The 23,636-nt window shown below is 40.8% G+C and overlaps 1 protein-coding gene across 5 annotated transcripts in view; it reads left to right on the top strand.

Moving 5' to 3' along the window:
• The window catches only part of ENOX1 (ecto-NOX disulfide-thiol exchanger 1), a 495,678-nt gene that overhangs the window by 129,568 nt on the left and 342,474 nt on the right, over positions 1-23,636 (top strand). For all 5 annotated transcript variants that reach the window (XM_045012813.1, XM_045012820.1, XM_045012827.1 and 2 more), the window contains one exon: positions 16,736-16,813. The gene's annotated coding sequence lies outside the window, so the exon portion shown is untranslated. The remainder of the gene's footprint in view (positions 1-16,735; positions 16,814-23,636) is intronic.

The following is a 23,636-nucleotide window of genomic DNA, read 5'->3' as shown; positions in this document are numbered from 1 at the left end:
GTGCAATTACTTAAAAGATTGACTAATTTGTGAAAATTAGCAATATGGATGGAAGATTCAGGAGCTAGAATAAGAATGCTCACTAACTCTTCCTAGAGGTAGAGACATGTGCATAGTTACTGAACAAGCTTGCATCCAAATTCAGAGCATACGTGGAGTAGAGACAGAGCTACTTCATGAAATAGCACAGATAGAGCATGAAAAAACAATGAAAAAAGCATCAAAATTTGTGCAAAAGTAAAGGCTCAAATATGAAGCATAGAAGACAAACTAAATGTAAAACTGATCAATACGTGCTCCGGAGAAAACCATGGTGAGGTCATATTGTTCCCTTTTTGCCTTTTTATGGATACAGATTTGGCCTTAAGCGGCAAGGTATGAGTGATTAATTGATGAGGCAGAAAGTGGCACCTTTATCTTTATTGAAACAGTGCACAAAGATATTTGCATGAAATACCTAATCTTTGTGGAAACTAGAACTTGCAGCTGATTATACAAGTGTTTTCAAGATCAATTTCCCAAACAAGACTACTTACAAATTAGCCGTTTATCGCTTACAACTTCCCTCTTTTTACACATGACAGTTACGCATGTCCCCTTTGGTACACGTTGCACATTTCCAAGTGCATATAGCGATGTCCAGATTTTCCATACTAATGGGATTAGTACATTTTATGGTTAAAAACACTTACTTTGATAAAAAGGCTATTATACTTAACGACTAAACTTTGCATTCTTAATACTATCAATAAAGGTCAACAATCTTAGTTTCATCACTCTGCATTATTATTATTACAAATTATTCTTAAAGCTTGCTAGGGGTTTGGTTCACTTAACAATAGGCCTTTACTTAACAACAGGTCCTTTGGCCTAATGCTGAACAATATGCAATAATTGTGACAAGACATATCATTATGCCTAAAAATTGCAGACAAGAAAAACAAAGAAAACAAAAATGGCACCGTATTGAGGAAGCAAGTAGTGATTCAGAGGATGAGATTTTGCACATATGACATGAATGCAGTGTAAAACAGAAAAAGTAAATGGTTTGAAAAGCTCGTACTAGCCCCAGATGCAAAGACAAGGCATCCAGCACACAAACAAACAGGAAATTGAATTCCAAACAGACACTGATGGGGCATCAGTGAATGTGCGAGGCTACAAAGACTTCATCAGTATTATGCAGGAGAAGAACATGAAATTGCAACCAAGCAAAGCTAAATTAAAATGATATGATGGCACAATTGTATTACCACTATGATAATGTAAATTACAAGCAGAATACCGTGGAAAGGTATACAGGCTGAAATTTCAGGTAGAAGGCTTTAATAGCAGCTGGGTACAAACTTGAAGTCAAGATGCACACTTTCCTTGATCCGTATAGCCCTAGCTTTATTACAATCAGCAGTGGAAGGAGTAACAGGCAAAAAAGAAGAGAGACTCAGAGGCCAAAGCTTATTATGACTGAAAAGTGAAGACCTTTCAGAACTACAACCCAGGGACCTTGTCAGGATTAAATTGTTTCCTCAGGATAAATCATGTACTTCAAAGCAAACTATGTGTGTTGAACAGATAAACCATCACTCATGTAACATAGCAGTGGATAGGCATATATTTCACCAAAACTACAAATATATTCACCCACTATGAACACAAGGCAAAAACACAGATGTGGAGGATGGTGAAATATTCACTCTGTCACATCTTGATCAGTAGGAGATGGAAGGACCACAGGCCTATAAGCAACCAATAGATATTGGAAAAGACTATCAAAACACCACACAACCAGAAAAACCCAAGTGCAAGATAATGTCTCCTGTCATCACAGGCTTTTGCTCGCTCCAACACCAAATGGCTTGCAAAGGTATATATAAAGCTTTGTACAATACTGAGGCTTGAAAGAACCCTCCCAAATCCAGAGGAAAATATCCTAGTTGTCAAGCAAGTTGAGTTATTTAATTTAAAAAAAGTTGGTGTTATGTTTTATATATGATGACATAGGCTTTATGGGGGGTTTAATAGAATGTATGTAGAAGCATGTAACCTGGTTATGACGTTCATGTTTAATTTTGCTATCTCAAATATGTGACAAAAATGATGTTACAATAACTAGCTTCCCAATAGGGGGCTCTATAGTATGCTTGTGCATAGGAATTTAAAGAACTCTGCTTTCAGGAATTCCCTGATGAGCAAGAACAGCATCCTGAAGGAAGGATATTAGAAAATATCTGGTTCTCATATAATACTGTTACACAACCTCATGGTCTATTTCTCGGTGGTTTATCACAAACAGGCAGAGTCCCCAGAGTTGTGGCATAAGCATGATCTCAGTAAAGAAAGGAAGCACATCTATTTATGGTTGTGAATGGTTGACAAGGCAGTTCCCTTCAGCTGCTGTTGGTATGACTAAAGTATTACATATTACTAAACTATTATGAGATACACAATTGGTTGGGCTCACTTGTAGGGCTAACGTGACAAAAGCATGTGGCAACTGTCTTATTTTATTCTCCAACCAAGTATAAAACTCTAATTTTAAGAGGATTCTATATTTGGTTTAGACTTATTTTCATTTTACAGACCCTATTTAAATCTACTTTAATGAGATGATTATACAGTAAGTTATATTTAAGTTGGGTTTTACTTGGCTTGAAGACATGTACATACAGCCACAATGAAATTTTAATGACATTCACTCTATTAAAATAACGGATGGTCTGTGAATTACGGTAAAAACACCTGAAATATAACTAATTTAATCTACCTACCAGCCAACCAGGAACTGCCTGCCTGCCCACCTGCCATGATTCTGAATGTGGAATGATCAGGGAATGGAGATGCCCCTTGCTCTGCTGCTACTTGGGATCAACACTGCATTCCATAAACTGTGTGTAGTACAAACTTTGATACTGTTTTTAGTTCATGGTATATTGTTTAATGGGGAAACTGAAGGTGAATACTAATTCTATTCTAATCAGCACATCTAATTACCAAGGTTTAGTGAATTTTTTTTTTAATTAAAGGGTAAAATTTTGGCTGGCGTTTACTCATGGATGTGTGTGAGAACAGTTAAGACCAGAGTGGGGATGCAGGATAAAAGTGACTGACATGATTCTGATTCTCCCAAACTCATGGTTAGATGGCTTCATGGAACCTCTGTGAGTGGTGGAAAAAATGGTGCCTCAGAAGAGATCTCAGAGCAGTGTCTAAGGATCAGGAGGTATAGCACATGGATCTTAATCTGCACAACTCCTGATATGACCTCTTGTGCTCTTGCTATATGCAGTTTTTTTTATTGTGGGGGCATTGCTTGGGGCTGGTGCCAGCCACAATCCAAGTGAAGAATAATGTTTCTTTTGTGGTATTAATGTGTGCCCACTTCCTGGCCAATCCAGAATTTGTCTCCATACATGTTTTAATATAATAAACAAAATACTTAAAAATCAAATAATGATTTGCTGCCTTGACCAGCTGGTGATTCAAACCGAGATGCAGGAAATAACACTTAAAACTGTTGTAAGTTTCCTTATTCTTTTCAAAATAATTCAAATAACTATTATATTATTTTTATAGACATTTGTTTAGACTTACAACAGCTTTGAAAATCTGTGCCTATCCTATGGGAGTGAACCACTTTTCAAATGAAAAAAAGTTCCATTCAATTACATCATGTAATGGCAGACAGCTAAAAAGTGACACCTTTTTAAAGTGCTTATATACCAATGCTAGAAGTCTAACTAATAAGATGGGTGAACTAGAGTGCCTCATATTAAATGAAGATATTGAAATAATAGGCATCACAGAAACTTCGTGGAATGAGGATAATCAATGGGATACGGTAATATCAGAATACAAAATATGTCGTAAGGACAGAACAGGTCGTGCTGGTGGGGGAGTGGCACTATTATGTGAAAGAAAGCGAAGAATCTAATGAAGTAAACATCTTAAATGAACCAAACTGTATGATAGAATCTCTGTGGATAGTAATTCCATGCTTGAATAATAAGAATATAGCAGTAGGGATATATTACCGACTACCTGACCAGAGACATTAGAGAGACTATTAAAATTAATAACTCAATAATAATGGGAGATTTCAACTATCCTCATATTGACTGGGTATATATCACCTCAGGATGGGATGCAGAGATTAAGTTTCTTGACACCTTAAATGACTGCTTCTTGGAGCAGCTAGTCCTGGAATCCACAAGAGGAGAGGCAATTCTTGATTTAGTCCTAAGTGGAGCACAGGATCTGGTCCAAGAGGTGAATATAGCTGGACCGCTTGGTAATACTGACCATAATATAATTAAATGTAACATCACTGTGGCGGGGAAAACACCACAGCAGCCCAACACGGTAGCATTTAATGTCAGAAAGGGGAACTACACAAAAATGAGGAGGTTAGTTGAACAGAAATTAAAAGGTACAGCGCCAAAAGTTAAATCCTTGCAAGCTGCATGGAAACTTGTTAAAGACACCATAATAGAGACTCAATTTAAATGTTTACCCCAAATTAAAAAACATAGTACAAGAACCAAAAAGTGCCACCATGGCTAAACAATGAAGTGAAAGAAGCAGTGAGAGGCAAAAAGGCATCCTTTAAAAAGTGGAAGTTAAATCCTAGCGAGGAAAATAGAAAGGAGCATAAACTCTGGCAAATGAAGTGTAAAAATATAATTAGGAAGGCCATAAAAGAAATTGAAGAACAGCTAGCCAAAGACTCAAAAAGTAATAGCAAAAACATTTTTAAGTACATCAGAAGTAGGAAGCCTGCTGAACAACCAGTGGGGTCACTGTATGATTGAGATGCTAAAGGAGCACTCAAGGATGATAAGGCCATTGTGGAGAAACTAAATGAATTCTTTGCATTGGTCTTCATGGCTGAGGATGTGAGGGAGATTCCCAAACCCGAGCCATTCTTTGTAGGCGACAAATCTGAGGAACTGTCCCAGATTGAGATATCAATAGAGGAGGTTTTGGAACAAATTGATAAACTAAACAGTAATAAATCACCAGGACCAGATAGTATTCACCCAAGAGTTCTGAAGAAACTCAAATGTGAAATTGCAGTAATACTAACTGTAGTCTGTAACCTATCATTTAAATCAGCTTCTGTACTGAATGACTGGAGGATAGCTAATGTGACGCTAATTTTTAAAAGGGCTCCAGAGGTGATCCTGGCAACTACAGACTGGTAAGCCTGACTTCAGTACTAGGCAAACTGGTTGAAACTATAGTAAAGAACAAAATTGTCAGACAACATAATTTGTTGGGGAAGAATCAACATGCTTTTTGTAAAGGGAAATCATGCCTCACTAATCTACTAGAATTCTTTGAGGGGGGTCAACAAGCATATGGACAAGGGTGATCCAGTGGATATAATGTAGTTAGATTTTTAGAAAACCTTTGACAGGGTCCCTCACCAAAGGCTCTTAAGCAAAGTAAGCAGTCATGGAATAAGAGGGAAGGTGCTCTCATGTATTGGTAACTGGTTAAAAGATAGGAAACAAAGGGTAGGTATAAATGGTCAGTTTTCAGAATGGAGAGAGGTAAATAGTGGTATCCCCCAAGGGTCTGTACTGGGACCAGTCCTAGTCAACTTATTCATAAATGATCTGGAAAAAGGGGTAAACAGTGAGGTGCAAAATTTGCAGATGATACAAAACTACTCAAGATAGTTAAGTCCCAAGCAGACTGCGAAGAGCTAGAAAAGGATCTCTCAAAACTGGGTGTCTGGGCAACAAAATGGCAAATGAAATTCAATGTTGATAAATGCAAGGTAATGCACACTGGAAAATATAATCCCAACTATACATATAAAATGATGGGGTCTAAATTATCTGTTAACACTCAAGAAAGAGATCTTGGAATCATTGTGGAAAGTTCTCTGAAAACATCCATTCGATGTGCAGCGGCAGTCAAAAAAGCGAACAGAATGTTGGGAATCATTAAGAAAGGGATAGATAATAACACAGAAAATATCATTTTGCCTCTTTATAAATCCGTGATACGCCCACATCTTGAATACTATGTGCAGATGTGGTCACCTATCTCAAAAAAGATATATTGGAATTGGAAAAGGTTCAGAAAAGGGCAACAAAAATGATGAGGGGTATGGAATGGCTTCCATATGAGGAGAGATTAATAAGACTGGGACTTTTCAGCTTGGAAAAGAGACGACTAAGGTGGGATATGATTGAGATCTGTAAAATCATGACTGATGTGAAGAAAGTAAATAAGGAAGTGTTATTTACTCCTTCTCATAACACAAGAACTAGGGGTCCCCAAATGAAATTAATAGGCAGCAAGTTTAAAACAAACAAAAGGAGGTATTTCTTCACACAATGCACAGTCAACCTGTGGAACTTTTTGCCAGAGGATGTTGTGAAGGCCAAGATTATAACAGGGTTCAAAAAGAACTAGATAAATTCATGGAGGATAGGTCCATCAATGGCTATTAGCCAGGATGGGCAGGGATGGTGTCCCTAGCCTCTGTTTGCCAGAAGCTGGAAATGGGCGACCGGGAATGGATCACTTGATGATTACCTGTTCTGTTCATTCTCTCTGGGACACCTGGCATTGGCCACTGTCAGAAGACAGGATACTGGGGTAGATGTGGATACTTTGGTCTGACCCAGTATGGCCGTTCTTATAGTCCTACTGGTATAAATCAATCTGAGTTCCCACAGGAATAACCAACATATGGTTGCTGCAAAATCTGAGTTCCAGCGGTATGAGTCACCAACTCAGTCACAAAGAATAGTTAACAGAAACAGGTCATGTGTCTTAACTATATGAGCAAGAGAGAGAGAGAATCCACGGTGAAATAATGTATTTTAAAGGGTTGTTGGCATAAATTTAGGATGGCTACATTACTCACAAATGGTGGAATGTAGAGGACATTAAGAGGTACAATTGGTATGATTAAAAAGTTAATGCCAATAAAACCTTTAAACTATACCACCCAGTCCCCCTTTGGGGCGGCAGGGGTTGGGAGGATTGTCACATATTACAGAAAATCTGTTGCAGCTTTCTTCCTAAAATGTTAAAATTGGCTACGAATAAGGTTTTGAGGCCCCAGCTGGATATAAGGGAGCAGGGCTGGCTCCAGCTTTCTTGCTGCCTCAAACAGCGAAGAAGAAAAAAAAAAAAGGTAAAGCCGCGATCGGTGGCACTTTGGTGGCAGTTCTACCGCGCCGCCGGTTCTTCCCTCTGAGAGGGACTGAGGGACCCGTCGCCGCAGACCCGTACGTGCCGCCCCTTTCCATTGGCTGCCCCAAGCACCTGCTTCCTGCGCTGGTGCCTGGAGACGGTCCTGTAAGGGAGCGATGTGTGACCTTCTGGACAGAAAGAATCTAGGTTGTGGGCTGGACAGTTCTGAGGGAGGAACCTTAGGAATCGCAGTTCCTATGGTGAAGGGTTGAACTTATCACTGTTACATTTGTTGTTCCCTACCTGCTTCTTAACTGAGCTGAACCCCAAAAGAGGTGTGTGTTTGGACCTCATATAAAGTGTGAACTGTGTCTATAGTTGGGAAAAGAGGCAATGTCCTAGTCAAATATATCAAATATTATGATCAAAAGAGAGAACAGAAGAAAAGCCTAACCATCTCCCCCAACCCACATTGGCTACCTGCAGTCCAGTGGGAGCACTCTGCATGCACAGGAAGGAGGACTGAGTTTGAATATCATCCTCTTGTTCCCCATGCTAGCTGCTGCCTTGTCCAATCACTGTTTCCAAGTTGCTTTACCAGTATTTTAGTAAATGTGATGCTATTTGCTTCCTGACTGTTGCTGGGTTGCAGGTCAGGGAACAGGATTGGGAATGATCAGAATTGGAAAGCAGTGGAGTGGGGAGAGTCATGTTAGCTGCCCTATGTGCACTACAAGATCACTTCATGCCTGGGCTGATGCCAACTTGTGGGAAATGCTGGCATTAATGTGGTGGGTTTATTTAATTTCCAAATGTAACCAGGGCCGGCTCCAGACCCCAGCGCGGCAAGCACGCGCGTGGGGCGGCCCTTTCCCGGGGGGCGGCAGGCTGGGCCGGCGGACCTGCCGCAGTCATGCCTGCGGAAGGTCCACCGGAGCCCCGGGACGACCGGACCTGCCGCAGGCATGACTGCGGAGGGGGCGCTCGTCCCGCGGCTCCAGTGGACCTCCCACAGGCATGACTGCGGCAGATCAAGCAGAGCCGCCGGACCTGCGAACCGTCCGCAGCTGCGGGAGGTCCAGCCGAGCCGCGTGACCAGCGGACCCTCCGCAGTCATGCCCGCGGGAGGTCCGCTGCTCCCGTGGCTCCGGGGCGCCTCCCGCGCATGACTGCTTGGGGCGGCCAAAAAGGTAGAGCCGCCCCTGAATGTAACAATACCCTCCCAGAGATTAGCGGGGTTCTAGAGTACTAGGAAATCTTAGTCCTCATCCTTTTCTCCTGCTTTCATAAATCTTCATCTCACCTTTACCTCTCTTCTTCCTCTAACTCATGCTAGCTCTACTGATACTGGTCTAAACTGGCCTTCGATCATGCATATCCACACTCTTCACTGCCCATTGTCATTCCCACGCTCTACCCTATTAAATCTGTTGTCATCCACTTCCTTCCCTTCTTCTGCTCCCTCTGAAACACATGCTACCGCTACATGAAAAAAATAAAAAAATAAAATAGTAGTAGTATCAAGATGTATATAGAGTGAACCTAATTAACCATGTAATATCATTACAATCCTTGTCCTCCCTTCCCCTTTTCTTTCCCCTACTGTTTATTGTTCTCTTTTGCTGCATCACTTCTGAAATTAGCTTGTAAACTCCTTGGGGCATGAAGACTCTCTTTTGTTTATGTGAAGCACCCACCCACTTTAGACACTATACTAACAATAATCCTCCTCATATAAAACTATTTGCACTGACTACTCACGGTGTAGCATCTGCACCTAATTACTGGGGAAGTCTGCCTTATTCACATTAGTTAAACAACAATTAATCTTGATAGGGAACAAAATGACTAATAATAACTGGCCAGTTCCAGCGTTAAAACAGACCAGATTGCTGAGAATAGTTTAGTGTTTGATAATGGACAGGAATGGAAAAGGGACCTTGGGAGCCCAATTTACTGAAAATGCAAAGGAGCTTTATGGAAATCCCACATACTCTACACTGGGTGATATTCTGCACTAATATTTCAGTTTTATTATTAGACAGAAAAAAATAAAGTTCCCAAGATGCAAAAAACCAAAAAGGGCTAGATAAAAATGTGCTTACTCAATGCATAATGCATTAACTATATTTTGTTCCATTTGCACAGAGCAAAAGAGAACAAATAACCAATATTTTTGGCCCCTCCTGGGCCTTTGTCAAGAAGAATTTCCCTCAGCAGTTTGGTGGGGAAAAGAATAAAAAGAAAAAGAAAAAGACGTAGACAAGTTTTTAAATGGGTTCCTCACATGAGCCTACAAATCTGTATCTACAATTACCCATGTTTTTCTTTTTCTGTGCACAGTCACTTTTAGTTGTTAATAATAGAATGTATATTTCTAGGTATTGAATTAATGGGTGGAAACTCATGCCCACTGATCATATAGTCCAGGCTCAGTCCTGCAGACCTGACTGTTGCAAGCAGCTGTTACTCAATGCAAGTAGTTGTACTGAAGTTAATGGGGCTATTTGTATGTGTAAGGGTTTGTTGGATGAGGCTTTTACACACACATGCTATTATTTGTACCAATGAGTGACTGTCCTCAAAACTGAGAGTGTAAATTTAGAAACTGTTTGTCATGTTATCCTTAAATCTTCTTACAATCTGGGTATAAGTAAAGTAGATTAAAGGCTGTAACTTAAAACCAACCTTTTTCTTCTGAGAGAAGCGCCTGCCTACTGTTCACTGCAAAATTAACTTAGGTTCTGACTCAAGTGCTGTCCCCAACCCAAATTCTGTCCACACACAAAAACCTCTTGCTCAAGTGTGGTGGTGCCTTACAGCTGAAGTAACTGGGCCATCTGGGAGTGCAGGCTTAAGCCTGAGTTTGGCTTACACTCAAAGTGCCAACAGGGCTCTGCACTGTGGACGTAGGCAGGATTTACTGTAGACTTCTTCATGCCATCTCCTGAAGTATAGAACATATGGCAAGATACCATCAGTGGAGAGTAACCAGTGGTTTTAACAAACACATCTGAACAGTGACATTGATTTGCTTGCATTTTTGCATTTTTCCCAATTAGTGTTGGCCATACATCTTTTCATCCATAGAAACTGCATTAATTTCATTGCAATTCCTGAAATGACCTGTGACTATCTTTGTATTTCTTTGTGTGTGTGAGAGAGAGAGAGAGAGAGATGGATGGCAGGAAAGAGATCACTTGATCATTACCTGTTAGGTTCACTCCCTCTGGGGAACTTGGAATTGACTACTGTCGGTAGACAGGATACGGGTCCAGATGGACCTTTGGTCTGACCCAGTATGGCCATTCTTATGTTTGTGTGTGTGTGTGAGAGAGAGAGAGAGAGAGAGATGCAAGCAATCAGGTGTTTCCTGTATGCCTATTTTTAAGGGACTCTTCAAAGGTTTGTATAAGGATTTTTTTATTATGCTTCCTCTTAGCTCAGCCATTTGCTTCCTGTATGAAAGATATTTGTATATCTGTAAACTAATTTTCTATTTTTATAGTATTTTCTGTATTGAGAATCATTATAAGCTAAATAAGTCTAAAGATTAACTTATAATTGATGATAATGTGTGAAAATATAAGCTATGCATTTCTGAGAAATGTCACCATGTTTGATAGTTTTTGTGAGATGACAAACTAGTCATGTGATGCTGCCCTTGTGGGCTAGCACTGTCTTTGAAAATGCCTTGTGGTTCTACTTTCTTGCCAACACAGCTTTTCAGAGGTACAAAGAGGCCTCACACTCTGGATAACTACCTCTTAAATATACTTAGAACAGATTACAAGAAGCCTTTAGGTCAAATTTTCACAGTGGTTTCCATTTGTGGTAATACAGCCGTTGTGTATATAAATCACTTGTGCATGCAGTTTTTGAGGGTTATTAGCTCATGGCTCCTAAGGTATATCTACACTGCATGCTTTTTTGGGCAATGCGTAGAGTGCATACACAAATAGCCTCCTTGCATTGGTATAAACTGCCTCAAGGGTGTAGGTTTGTACACACCCTACACAGCTCTCTACTTCAGGGCTGCCTTGGGGGGGGCAAGAGGGGCAATTTGCCCCAGGACCCGCAGGGGCCCCCACGAGAGTTTTTCAGGGCCCCTGGAACAGGGTCCTTCACTCGCTCAGGGTGCCCCCGAAAACTCTTGCGGGGCCTGGGCCCCCGGAGCTTTTTCTGCTCCGGATCGTCGTTGGCAATTCAGTGGTGGGGGGTCCTTCCTCTCCGGGACCCACCGCCAAAGTGCCCCGAAGACCCGCGGCGGGGGGTCCTTCCGGCACTTCCAGGACCTGCTGCCGAAGTGCCGGGTCTTCAGTGGCAATTCGGCGGCAGGGGCTCCCTGCCGCCAAAGACCCCAGGCTCCCTGAATCCTCTGGGTGGCCCTGCTCTACTTTCCCAAACCATGCCTCCCTCTCAACACTGCTGTTTTTAGCTGTGTAATGTCCTACTAGAGGAAAAGCTCCGGCAGGGGAGAGGCATCAGGGAAAGGTTCCATCAGCTCCTTGCTGCTGGAGACTTTCCCCACTGCTTCCCCCGCCAGAGCCTTTCACTGATATGTATAGCTACACACTGCCGTGTGGACACAGCTTGCTTTTCACTGCAACGTGTAGCTACACATACCTTACCTGAGGCCAACACTAGTGTACAATATAGAGCTACCTCTAGATTCCACAGTGTTGGACACATTACAAAAGTGTATAGATGTGACTTTGCAAACACAAGTGGAATTTACATGTGCAGAACATGGCCTTCATTTGTGTGTGTGCAGTAACTTGTGTGCAAAATTTTTTTATCCTATTTTTTCTACACACTAATGATAGACTGCACATGCACAAAAATGAGTGCTTGCACAAATTGAACATGAGTCAAATACAGAAATGTTTTGTATGTGCATGTGGTTGCACAAAAACTGTGCATGTATATGATTTGTATAGGCAAAATTATACTTGCACAAAAGGAAGCCATTAGCTACATGTCTACACTGGAATAAAATACCTGAGGCACAGCTGTGACTGGCTCGGGTCGGCTGACTTGGGCGCGTGGGGCTCAAGATGTTTGCGCTCGGGCTGGAACCCGGACTTTGGGATCTCACAGCACAGAGTCCAAGAGCTTGGACTTCTGCCTGACCCCTTCTACACAGAAATTTTACAGCACAGCCCAAGCCCTGTGAGCTAACTGGGGCCAGCCACATGTGTTTAATCGCTGGGTAGATGTACCCTTGAAGGCTCCTTTGAAAATATAGCTCTAAAATCTTTTTTTGATTTTTTTTTACCTGGCATTTCCCCTGTGAAACTAGTGATTAGAACTTCCAGAAGGTTCCCAAAGGCTGAGGTGGCATGGCGGGAATGAATCTGAAATCAAACAGTGAAGGTTTTAGGATCCTAATAATACTGAGGTTTCATAAAGTCTCCATAAGACTGACTCCTGGATAAAAAGTAGCTTGTTAAACTGAAGCAAGTTGGTGAAGGTGAAAAGGAAGTGTCTTGAAGAATAATGTTGTGTGATCTTGTAGTCTTCTCCATGGAGGGTTAGTGAAAGCAGGCAGAGTCCCTGGAGTGATGACATCGGCATGAGCTCAGTAACAACAGATATGTATTTATTACTGGAAGGATGGACAGCGTCAGCTCCCCTCCTGCTGCCGCTGACTCCAAAAAACATTTTCAATTCCCTTGGACAGGAAGCACCTTCCTTTTAGGGCTTGTCTGTGGATGTATCACACACGCAGACTCAGCCAGCATAGTAACTTGGTTTCAATAATGACCCCTCCTTCCAGTGAAGGCATATGCCCTCTTATTTTATGATGGTGTGAGGTCTCAGAATGCTTCTGATGTTTTTGCTGCTTCTGCATTTCCAAAGAACCAGAAACACCTTTTTCCATCTCAGGCTGGACAGGAGGCTACATGCCTGTTGGGTATGGACCCTGTCAGTGTGATCTGCACATGCACTACTTGAGCCTGGAAGGAATACTATACACTATACCTGGTAATGAAAGTGGAGCCTATGAAGAAGCTTCAATTGATCTAATGCAGAGCAGTTTATCTACTGAGGGCTTTCTATACTTAAAACACTACAACGGCACAGCTGCAGCACTATAGTACTTCAGCGTAGACGCTACCTACAGGGATGGGAGGGATTCTTACATCTGTCTCAGCTGAGAAGCAGTAGCTACGTGACCATTGATGAAAGAATTCTTCCGTCAACCTAGCTCTGTCTACACTTGGACTTAGGTTGGCTTAACTGTGCCACTCAAGCATCTGGATTTTTCACACCCTGACCAATGAAGTTAAACCAACCTAATTTTCTAGTGTAGACCAGGCCTAAGTACCACAGGTTAATGGGAACATTTCCCTCTAGAGATTTGCTTGATGCATTATCTCCCAGTCCAATAATGAATACAATTCCCTGTCCTGTTTTCATTCATCTGAGCCCTAAATGATGTATGCCTGGCTCTCTAAAGGATTACTTCTCTCTCTCTTCATGAACAAGAACAACAGGTACCATCAATGGGTTAAATTTGCAGGGCCAAGTACAAGCCTTTCTCTATGGCGTTTGCTTGGCTTCAGAATCCTGTTCAACAAGAAATCAGATTGAGCCCAGGTCGTAGCCTCTTACAGCTAAGTACTTGTAAGCAAAAGTCTTCCCATAACAACAGTATAAAAATGGCTGGCAAACTGGAAATGAGTAGACAGAAAAACTAGAAGATATGCATATGTGCCGTTTATTTAAAAGGATGTCCTCCCTGAGGATTCCTGTTAACTCTTACTAATTTCCTACTTTTTTTCCTAGTACAAATCAACATACTATAGGTTTCATGCACCAAATGTTGGGTAATAACACAAGGAAACCATGTTTCTAAAATTAAGTTAGATATTTATTAAAAGAACCATTTTAAGAGATGCTGCAACTTCAGCTACCATTCAAACTATGTACATACAGATTCACTTCCTCCACACACTTCCCTCCTGCAAACTATGCTCTTGCCTCCAGGTTTCACGCAGTTTGATACACTGTATATTGGTGGTCAAGTTGGGAGAAAAATGTATTTGAAGCATATGACAGAACTTCCTCTTGGATTTAGATAGAAAATTGTGTTTCATAACATGCTTGATTTCTTGCCAGCGATTGATTAGGTCATATTCTACTTTCAATTACGGTAATATAACTCTGGAGAAACACTGTTGTAGTCAGTGGATTTACACCTGATTGTCTCATTCAGACATCTTTGTAACCTTTCTCATCGTCACCTCCCTGAGGACTCTCCCATGTGACCTCTGCTTTTTCCACCAACCCAACTCATAAATTATTATGTTTTTAAATAGCACTTAGGCTGTCGTAGCTGCTGGTAGCCTTGAAGATTTGTAGTGTACCCTGTAATTTTGAGATGAAAAAAATTGGTTAAGTGACAGAAGAAATATTGCACTTCAAGATAAAACTACTTTTGTATTTCATTTTCTGTTCAAGTCATTCATATCCCTGTCACTAACCTCATTAGGTCAAGGGCTTGAGGCAGGGAGCGGGCATAACATTTTTGGTCATAGTGATCCATTCTTCAGCATCCGAGTATTTGCAAATATCTGTAATTTCAAAATTGAAATGAATGTTGTATTTATTCCGCAGGCAAATATTATAAATACAATGTGTTATTGAAGTTTACATTCCTCTGGAATTCGTAATTAACTGGCAACTTTCGGCAATTCAAACACACATGACTTGGCGCTTGTTATGCTGGACATATTAATGAATCTGCTAGTGCCAAGGCAGTTTCTTAGGATGCCATCCTTCTGTCTGTGAAGCAAATCCTACATTTTCAGAACGTATAGGAAATTCTATAAGCCAAGTAGTTGAAATAATAAAATAAAATTAATCAGGCACATATTAAATGTGAACCATGGAATGAAGCATCTGCAGCACTCAGTGGATGTCTGGATAACATACTTGCCGTGCTATTTTGCCAGCTTTCGTCTGGAGTGGTTCATCAGAACAGAACAGATGCTAGTGTGAAATAGGTCATTAAAGCAGCAGGGCATTAGAACAGAGACATTTCTTTTTTCTTGCAGCAACAGCTATTCCTTTTTTATTCACACCAATTATGAAAATGTTAGCCAAATCTGAAATATGAATGCATGTATTGTGACAAACTAATACTTGCAAAGGGAATCAAGGTAAAAGCTAACTCAGTGATGAAGCTTCACAAAGCAGTCCTTTTATAATATAGATAAAGGAACCTTCACAATGCTTATGTAGGCTGTTTCTTGTTTTGTTTTCTGTTTTTTATGTTTTAGTATAGACGTTACTGAATGCCTTCTTGGTGGCAAATGCCCAGAAGCAGAGATGCTAATTCTCATGAGTTTCATCAGTCATTTCAAAGGAGAGGTCACACAGATAAGAAAAATGAACAGTACGCAGTATGTGAAGCAGTGACATTCAATGAGTCCTTGTCACTAGCAGCCATTAGCATGCAAGCCTGCTGTTATGTTTCAGTGCTTTATGTGCTTTTCTTGACCAGGCAGGGAGCCTTGGAGCACTGTAGCAGTTAATACCAAGCAAGTTATTGTTTCTTTCTTGAATGCCTTATATTTTTAGTACCATTGAGATGCTTCTTTGTCCCCTGTGCATCTAAAATTTTAAAGAGAATCAAAGAATGCATAATTTATATCTTTCCCAGAGGTAATGGAGTGACTCAGTGATATCTGTGGAGATGATTTTAAATTTCATGTCTTATGCAAGAGGTGATTTTTATATGAAAATTGTAAGAGTTGGCCTCGGGGATACCCAGATAATTATCCTTACAACAGTGGGTGTGGATTCCAGGGGGATTGTAGCTGAAAGCTATAGTGTATTAGATTTACCCTTGTGTATCATAGTTGCCATAATGGAAAACATAGCAACTGATGCATCTTGGGGAATAGAATTTGTATTTTGACTCTGAATAGCATACACTGGAGATATGAGAAGGCAGGTTTTCCATGATTGTGTTGAAGAATTCATAAAAGACTTAGGCATTTGTTTACCACTGAAATTCTTTCTGTCAGTTAAAAGAAAAAAAAATTGTTTACTGATGTAGGGCAGGACCCATCACTACATCCTTTATCACGTAGCACAGCTCCACTAGACTATTTCTGGTTTCATCGAACTAAAAGCCTGGAAGTGCCATGGCTAGAAATAAACGTCTGCTGCTTTGATATGCTATATGTTTGAAAATGCACTTTAAGGTCTGTATAATAGACATTTCAAAGAGAATATCAATTGGTGCAGCATTCTTATTTTTACAATCCAGTTGTATGTATCCATTGCAGTTTTATCAAAACTGTTTTCAGTAGTGTTTTTAAAAACAATTTCATGTTATTTTGTATTCTCCTTTTTCTGAATTATAGTAAATAAACCCCTCTGAATTTGGACTTTCCAATATTTTGGAAACCCCTCTGATCTTGGTGCTTCCATAGTTTAAGACGTTTAACAACCTCTACACCAATGCTACAGTCAGCTTTTTAGCATTTAGTTCCTGGAGAAACAATGATTTTTTTCCCCTCTACTGGAGGTCATTGTTTTTAACTTTTGTTTCTTGATCTTATAGGACTGGCCATGAGAATTTTTTATCTTCCTTCAGAAGTACGCTAATGGGGCTGCTGATAAGCAATCTGCTTTTGTAAAGGTCTGTAATTTATATTGAATCCCTGATTATTTCAGCATATACTTTACTGCATTGATTAGTATACTATCTGTTTATTACTTTTAGAGCATTGATATATATGAAATAAGTAAAAAGTTATAATTTTATTCAGGAGGGGCTAGGTTTTGAGGGAGAGATGGAATTCTGTTACACTGGTGTAAATCTGAAGTGACTCCATTCATTTCCCATTTCAATGGAGTTACTCCAGATTTACACTACTGTACTTGAAAAAAGAATTTGGTGTCTAAGTAACTTGACCAGACAATAGTGTCTTGTAGTATGTGGCAAAACCACATTATCTTAAAAGTCATTGTAGTTTATTGCTTGCTTCTGCCATTCCTGTGGTTAACTTGTGAGTAGTTTTGCAACTAACACTGCAGATGGTGCCAGGAATAGAAGAACAGGGGTTGGCAGAGAGTCAGTTGAACTGTTTAAGCTTTTGGGCCATAAGATGAGCTCTGGCTCATGGAATGTTTCAATATATTTTTTAAAAAAGGTTTTGGATATTTTAAGAAACCATAAATAGACCAGCTTGTTGCATGTGAATTATGAGAATAATAATGGTTTGAGTCCTGAGGTTATAGTGTGGTAAGGGATGGTGAAGGGATCAAATATTCTTGTCAGATATAATTGAAGTCTAATAAATATGGTAACCTAAGACCAAAATGATTTAAAGAATAGAAAACACTGTACTGCATCTCAGTATATTTTTAAACATAGGTAGGCATTCTTACAGTGCTACGTTTTCTATAGATATTTGGTGGGAGAAGTTAATAGAAATCAACCTACCTATCAAGCTGCTTACGACTGCCATCACTACAGTACCTGAGCACCATAGACTTCAATGGAAGTTGTATTGAACCTAATAACCATTTCTAAATGAATATCTACATCCAAAATATGCCCTATTTATTGAGTGTGTTTATTTTGGGATGGATGTTTAAAGGTATTTAGGTAAACATCTGACTTTGTGCTTGAGACAGCACTCTTTGTATAGTCAATTTCACGGTTTCCTATGTATATAATTATGTAGTTACAGAGGGAAATTTGCTTGTAAACACAAATGTTAGCAGGGGGATTTGGACAGGTGTAATACCTGAAACTACTTTTAATTCACTTTTTAAAATTGACTACATTTGAAGTTGAGTGTCTTTTTAAGAGGGCTCCAGATCTGAACCACCTCTAAGGCAGTTTGGATCCAGATCTGAACTTCACACAGCTTTTATATCTATAATGGAATGAACAAAAATCCCAAATCTGGCCCATTTGAAACTGAATAGATACAATGAATTTTATGTCATTGTGTAATGGAAAGCTACATATTCTGAATTTGGACTACTCAGAGTTAGAGAAAATTGCATAACCATCAAAGATTCATGTCACTCTCAGGCTTTACAAATTCTTTGCTTCTTTCTTGCAAGCTGTGACCATGATATTCCCTGGGGCAAAACTTGCGTTTTTGTTTTTGAGGAGAGAAAAAAAAGTGCAGACACTGAAAAGGATTCAAGATAAAGGGAGAAAACTTCTGTTAGTGTTGGCATTTGGAATGTAAATCCTTTACTATTAACTGTGATTTTTATAAAATCTGGCATTCCAGACATGCCTAGGAGTGACTTTGGGTCTTGGTTCACTAAAGTCTTCTAAGAATTATGGCTGAGTCTGTTTAACAAAGTGGTTGGGATTGTATATCCTTTTACCTGTGTGTCTGAAACATTTGACACAAATTGAGGAGATGACTATTGTGCAGATGCGGCAAGATTAGTCCTTTGTTTAAAGACACATTTTAAGGAGGGAAGAGCTCTTAGGTTCATTGTTCACAAGTCTGATTCTTGAAAAATAATGGTTTCTGATTTATATATAAATTAGGACTATTTAGATTAGAGAGCGGACAAAGAAGAATTGAGATGATATACATATATTAAAATCATAAGTGGCATAGAGAAAGTGGTTTGAGTACTCCTATATACACCTTTCTTATAATTCAAGAACAAGGGACAACAAATGACATTAAAAGGCAAGATGTTTAAACTAAAAAAGAAATACATTTGTACACAGTTATTGAGGCAAAATGTTTAGTAGGATCTTGAAAAGGGTTAGACATTTATGTGAATAATTAGAGTATCAGCCACAATTACATTGTTTACACTAAACATTTATAAAGTATATCAACGTACATACTTTAGGACATAATTCAATCACCAACTGCCTAGGTTCAGGAAGAAGCTTCTGTAATATCCATGTTGTTGTATAATTGTCCATTATGGGGGTTATATACCACCTTCTGGTACTGCCTGTGGTGGGAGAGAGGATGCTCCACTGCATGTATCATTGATCTGATCCAGCATGACAGTTCCTGTCTTTTATGTTTAATTGCACACTTTTGTTATTTTTTTCCTACTACTATTTTCCCTCTTTCTGCACAGGTTTTTTTTTTGCATTCAGTATTTTTATTTCCTGCTTGTGATGCCTCTCACATTCTTTCTCTAAGCCTCTTTTCACTTTCTCTTCCAGATTTTTTTTTTCAGTTTGCTACTTATTTGCTGTTGGAATTTCCTAATTCCCCTCTCGGTGTTTATCTGCAGAGGACACATCTACCCAACAGTCCTTCTGTGGACATTCTAAACTCTACCCATGATATTCCTATGGCAAAATATGTTTTGATTTTAGGGGAGAAAAAGTATAAACATTGAAAACAATACAGACTAAAGAAAGGAAACTCATTACTGTGCTGGAATAGGAAAATCTTTTTAATGCACTTTTCCCCCCATCTCTGAGTTGTGTTTTCCTCTCCCTCACTTCCTCTTGTTCTATAGCATTCTGTCTTTATCTCATTGCTTTCTTTTGGTTTTTCATTCTGAATATGCTCAGATTGACTATAATCCTACTTCAAAATAGAACATTGAGTCTAGTGAATGCCACTCGGTTGTTGGTGAACTCAGAACGGATTTAGGAGCAGCAGGCCTTCTCTAATATAATGAGATGCAAGCATGAAAATACCAATTTCACAAAGGCCGGGGAGGGCAGTTTTCCTACAGTAGTGTAAGCATGGCAACCCACTACCTTCGATCTTCCTTTCAGAGCCATGCATATATCTAGTATGCCCTTCTGCTCTCATACATTTGGAAATATATACGGTTAAAAAACAAGGTTTGTGTACATCACAACTTTAAACGGAGATCTTCAGGGTCACCAGCCTCTCTTCCTTCACTGGTAGCTGCAGGGCTTTTCGGGACAGCTGCTCACAGCTCAGTTCTCCTGCTAGAGGCTGCAGGAATGATGGAATGGCTACTCATGAAGGATGTTAGTAACTTTGCAAATATGAAGCAGGGGAAAGTAATGCATTAAACAGAGAGGAGTGGAGGGAAACAGGAAGAATTTGCAAATTCTTCCATCAACCTACTCACGTCTATATCAGGGGTTATGCGGACCTATCTGCAGTGCTCAGGGTATGACATTGTTCATAGCCATGAGTGACATAGCTAGGCCAATCTAATTTTTAACTATAGATCAGGCCTATGATGTGAATTGTTCTAGAATCAGATTCCTCGTTGATCACACCTGGTGATCAGTCTCCTCCCATTTCAAAGGTGGCTGTTAGTTCAAACATCTTAGCCAATCTCAACTATCATGGTATCACAGAAGAAAGGCTGTCTCTAAAGTAGGTTGGACAAAAGCCATCAGTGCTCACATGCGACACTGATGAGCCTATATAAGAACCAAGATAGAGAATTACCCCTGCCAGAATATAGAAGCCAGTGCAGTTTTAGTAGCCCAGGTATAATGTGTTCTCTGTGAGCAATGCTACTAAATAAGCAGTCAGATGCATTCCACACCAGCTAAAGTTTCACAATTATTTTATTTATTTTCATTTTGTTAATAAAAAGGATGCCTCAACAAAGCATCTGGTGCCCTGCCAATTATAGCTTGCCTCTGTCGCTCCTCTGTCCCCTGCCACTGGCCTCCTGGAGCTGAGCTTCTCACGTCCTTCTCTCTGTTTCCTCCGAAACTTCTGTCAGAGGAGTTTTACCAGGACCCACTGTTCCCTTGTCATCTGCCCCAATTGTTCGTGCAAGGCCCACTGTACCTCCCACTGTCTCTCCTGGTTCTCCCAGACAACCCGGAGCTCGGTCTTACGCCGCTCCTGTGTCCTGCCAGTCCCCCTCTGTTGGGGCCCTGGCACCGGAACCCAGCCAGGGACAACACAAGAGCCTTCTGCAAAGAACACCTCCCTGTATTTGGGATCCATCACCCCTTTGCTTCCCTGCTTGGCAATAGTCCCAGTCCTTGCCTTGCCCCTTAGAGTCCCCTGGTATCAGGGTGGACCGCACATGCCCACATTCTCCACCACCTTGTAGCACGGCGACGACTCACCGGTGCCATACCTCCTGCTGGTTGTCCAGGGAATTAGGTTTTCCAGCCTTGGAGCGTCCTCTGCTGGCCGGTATCCTGCATGTCTCAGGCCCCCGTGTCCCTCCCAGACCCCGGTGCCCCTTTACCTTGGGTGGTGCCCCCTGGCAATACCCCCACTCTCTGGGTCTCCCCACCCAGGGGAACCCCCAAACCTCTATCCCCACTTTGCCTCAGTGGCTACTGCCAGCCATCGTCTAGCCCCCGCTCACTGGGGCAGGCTGCAGTCTATAAACCACTCATCATCGGTAAGGGGAGTTTGGACCTGCTGCCTTTCCTAACCCTGGGCTGCACCTCTGCAACCCAGTACCTGCTTTGGGCCTTTAGCCAGGCCTGCAGCCTGGGGAATTGCCAGGCTGGAGCTCCGCTGCTCCTTTGCCTTTCCCCAGCCCTGCTTTACCTCAGGCACCCTGCTCAGCTCCCAGGCACCCAAGTCCTTCTCTCTCCATTGCTAGAGAGAGACTGCCTGAGTTGCTGCCTCATGGCCCTTTTATAGGGCCAGCTGTGGCCTGAATGGGGTGTGGCCCCAGCTGTGGCTGCTTCCCCAATCAGCCTAACCTATTGGCTCCCAGGGGCAGCCCTTTCCCAGGGCTGTTTTAACCCCTTTCAGGCCAGAGCGGGGTAACCGCCCTGCTACAGTAGCATAAAACATATTCCAGTTATGTCATATTTACATTCGTAAGCATATTCCATAAAGCATTATGGGGTGCAACATCACAACTCCCTCAACCAAAGGAACTGATATTGCCTTTGCCATTTCTTACTGATTCTTCCAAGCCACCATCATCATCATCTCAGTTTCCTGAGGATGGAGCTTCTTCCAGCTCATTCTCATCTAGGCTCCAGTCTGAGCTAGTTTCCAACTGGGACCCTGAACCACATCATCTGATTGTGTCTAAATAGAGACATAGAGGTGGCTGCCATCAGCATATTGAAAACACCACACCTAATGCCTCATAATGCTCCCCTGTATATGCTTTGAACAGAAAGAGTGACAGAATGGCACTGTACAGCACCCTGCTCACTTGAAAGCTTTTTGGGAAGTGAAGCAACTATCCTCAGCTACCCATCAGTTCTCTTTGAGAGAAAAGAATGGAGCCACTGATAAGCAGCCATGTCCACTCTCTCCAGGGTCCTCTGGTGAGTCAACAATGCCTCATAATCAATGGCATCGAAGACAACTGATGATCTAATAATACCGGCATTCACATTTGGTCTTCATCCATCGTCAGGGGAAACCATCAACCAGCTGAATGAATTCAGTTTCTGCACCAAACCAGAAGTTTTCAGAGATAGCTCTAGGTAGAGCATGCTGCAATAATCCAAAATGAAGGTGAGAAAAACATGCATTACTAGGGTGAGTTCAATATCCAAAAGGAAAGGTAGCAACCTCGCAGCCAACAAGATGAGAAAAAAGCAGTCATGGTCACTGCTACTCTCTGAAATATCCAAAAGCAGCCGTGGCTCCAATAAGACCCTTGAGTTACAAATGTGAGAAATGAAAGATGGTCTAGCTCCCTCAAAGATAGCAGTGCTATGAAAAATATTTTCCCCTTTCCTACAAAAAACCCATCCCAACATTGGAAAGTGCAAATCCTTTCTCTTTTGCTATTTATCTAAAAAAGTGCAAAAAATTGGTAGATTTAACATTAAATGTGCCATTGAAAGTCACTTTACTGAAGTGGAAGAAGAGAACATTGAGTTTGATGATCTTACAGTGGATACATTTGCAATTCCATTGCATTAGCAAAACTAAGCTGTGATGATAGTTCCAGCAACCCTTTGGCATCAGTTTCATTCAGGAGCAATCTCTGTTCATCCCCAACACTCAAAAAATCTTCAAAGTTCCATCTATGATTATATCATAAAAGAGCCATAAGACAAAGACTTTGATACGAAAGTTGCAAACTACTTCTAGGTTATCAACATCTCCTTCAGTGTTGTACAAAATGAACATTTTAAAGAAATGATTGAAGCACATCTCCTGGGATGTACTGCTCCAGGCAGATATAGATTCCTGGGATCAGTTATTAGCAGCTACAAGTGGAGACGCAGAAGGGAAAAAGAATTTAGAGCTAAAAAGAATCCATATCAGTATTTAATGCAAGATGGTTGGTTGTATGGGAAAAACAATCCAAGCATTCAGGGAATAATGAATTCCTACTTAATGTTATTGATTCTACATCTGACCACAGAATATAGTGTCCAAGATGTCTTATAAGAACACTATGAGAAGTGGGACAAGACAGTTTGGCTCAGACACAAAAATAAAATACAAAAGATGAGAGAATGTATAGTGCAGTCACCCTAAAATTCACCTGTCTGGGTATTCAGCACACTATTAAAAATTCACTGAGAAAATCAAAATGCATAGCACCCTGAAAGTATATTATGGAGC

The sequence above is a fragment of the Mauremys mutica genome, chromosome 1 (genome assembly GCF_020497125.1).
Source record: "Mauremys mutica isolate MM-2020 ecotype Southern chromosome 1, ASM2049712v1, whole genome shotgun sequence".
NCBI lineage: Eukaryota > Metazoa > Chordata > Testudines > Geoemydidae > Mauremys > Mauremys mutica.
This window is presented reverse-complemented; position numbering and strand designations above follow the sequence as displayed.